Genomic DNA, 2,345 nt, shown 5'->3' with positions numbered 1-2,345 from the left:
AAGACATTAAGAGAACAAAGAGTGAACTATTGTAAATGCTATTATACTGTTATCCATATTACGTTGTTTCTTATAGATTTTTTAAAAAAAATGTGAAATTTTTCCACACTATGTGTGTTGTTTCCATAGCTCTTCACTTCCTCCAGAAGCCTCCTTACATTAAAAAGCCTTACAGTTATCCTGCAAGGGACAGGAAGGTCTGATTTGCAGGATTTTTAGAGCATTAAAATAACTATCAGGCAGAAGAATCTTTCTTCTTGCCTAGGATTTCAGCCATGTGCGCGCTCTCTCTCTCTCTCTCTTTCTCTCTCTCTCTCTTTTCCTCTCTCTCCCTCTCTCTAGCCTGGGGCTTGAATTTGCATGTCTAATTCATTTACTCACCATATTTGAATTGGCCTGAACAGATGTAAATCGGGAAGGATGGGAAAAACTGCAGTCATCAACAATGATTAATCAGCTGTTGCAGGCCGTGTCTTAAGGAGACTGGTAGGAGGAGGCATGGAAACCAAAAGGCCGTGTGTTTAGAAGCCTAATTGTCACATCAAGCATCATTGTCCCCATGCAAAAACCACCACCTTATACATCACTTCCTGTTTTATGCAGCTCAAAAACATAAACTGAAGATTTATTTTTAATATGTTGACTTTATTTCTGAGCAAAGCATCGGTCATGTGTGTATTTTTCCATAGTCCCACCTTGAAGCATTTATGTAGACATTGTAAATAAATTTTGTGCAAAAAGGACTGGAAAAATGAACTGTATTATTGCAATTTTTTTTTGTAAAAGTAGCAGTTTGGTATGAGTTGGCATGCATACAAGATTTACTAAGTGGGATAAGCTAATTATACTTTTTGTTGTGGATAAACAAATGCTTGTTGATAGCCTTTTTCTATCAAGAAACCAAGGAGCTAATTATTAATAACAATCATTGCACACTGAGTCTTAGCGTTTTTGACGGAAACAGTTTGGATTGTATAATAACGCCAAGCCCAGTTGTAGTCGTTTGAGTGCAGTAATGAAATCTGAATCTAAAATAAAAATAAGATTATTTTTGTCATGCTGACTCCACTGCTTGAAAAATTTGTTTACTGCCCCCCAAATTTTTCATGATGAATGCAGTAGATATAAAACTTAATTTTAGCTCCCTAAGATACATATGCATTTGAAAATTTGAACCACAAAGTAAATTATTTAATAATAGTCACTGATTTCTTTAAGCTGACTTAATGAACTAATATCAGCAAATGTAAGGCCTAAGGGCACTAAACTAACTGTAGACTCAGATTACAGCCAACAGAATTACTCATTTAATATCAGTGAAATTATTCTTGCACCTAATGGCAAACCTAAGGACTGATACATCTTTCACTAAGGATGTCACCTAGGATGAGCAGTATATGTTTTTTAGGAAATTAACTACATGAATGGAAGAGACCAGACTTCAAAATCTAATTTTTATAAATATGCTCTATGTTCTCATTGGATAAAACTGGTTATTAACCAATTTTCCAGAACAGCTGTACAGAATTTCTGCATGGCAGCCAGCTAAATGGTACAAAATAACATGTTTAAGCTGTAATAGCTTATAATTTAATTGAAATAAAATTGCGGCTATAAAAAGTGCTCCCCAAAGCTAAGGAAAATATACAAATATTTTAATTAAGGCAAATTCATTTTAAAAAATCAGGCTTTTAGTAGTGACTGCTTTGTAAACAAAGGATGGGTCGGAGGAGAGTGCCTTAAACTCAAGCCTGACTTTCAGGCCCATGTCACCCTATAAACCCGCCCTGAACAATTCTATTTTCTATTTGAGAAGAGAAACCAGCTGTGGGTTGGGTTTACTAGGTGACGTGTGATTGACTGACTCACCTGCTGGAGCGGCCGTGCACTCTCTCACCTTTTGTTTATGGGGCCTTGTTTCTGAACACGTGGACCAGCCGAAAGAAAGCGAGGCTCAACCTTCTGCAGCCTCTCCGCGCCTCCGCCCTGCCCCCCTCCCCCATCTATGGGATTGTTTCAATTTCCTATTTGGACCCAGTGGCAATTCTTCGTCTACATAAATAGTCCCTATTCGTGAAATAATTCTCTTTTGATAGGTGGTTACTAGCAGTTAACAACCATTTATTTACTTTAAAAATTAATAATAAACTTTATAAACTAACCATCGATTTGCCCCTCCTCTCCAGTCCGTGCCCGGGTGAGTTGGTTATTTTCCGCCTTTATTCTTGAGGAAGCTCTTGCCGGGTGGGGGAGGGAAAGAAAGAGGAGGGAGGGAGGGAGGGAGGGAAGGGGGGTGGCAGGCACTAGGAGAAGGGTACTAGTGAAGGAGAATTAGGGAATATGGA

General features: G+C 38.2%; 1 protein-coding gene across 5 annotated transcripts in view; it reads left to right on the top strand.

The window, feature by feature from the left end:
- MEIS1 (Meis homeobox 1) overlaps window positions 1-1,060 on the top strand; it is a 141,206-nt gene extending 140,146 nt beyond the window's left edge. For 2 of the 5 annotated variants that reach the window (XM_067007497.1, XM_059078968.2), the window contains one exon: window positions 1-1,050. This exon is cut by the window's left edge and continues 472 nt beyond it. The gene's annotated coding sequence lies outside the window, so the exon portion shown is untranslated. The other 3 variants (XM_059078970.2, XM_059078973.2, XM_059078972.2) reach the window with 3 other exon arrangements.
- Window positions 1,061-2,345: the final 1,285 nt, after the last annotated feature.

Source organism: Kogia breviceps, chromosome 11 (assembly GCF_026419965.1).
Source record: "Kogia breviceps isolate mKogBre1 chromosome 11, mKogBre1 haplotype 1, whole genome shotgun sequence".
NCBI classification, from domain to species: domain Eukaryota; kingdom Metazoa; phylum Chordata; class Mammalia; order Artiodactyla; family Physeteridae; genus Kogia; species Kogia breviceps.
This window is presented reverse-complemented; position numbering and strand designations above follow the sequence as displayed.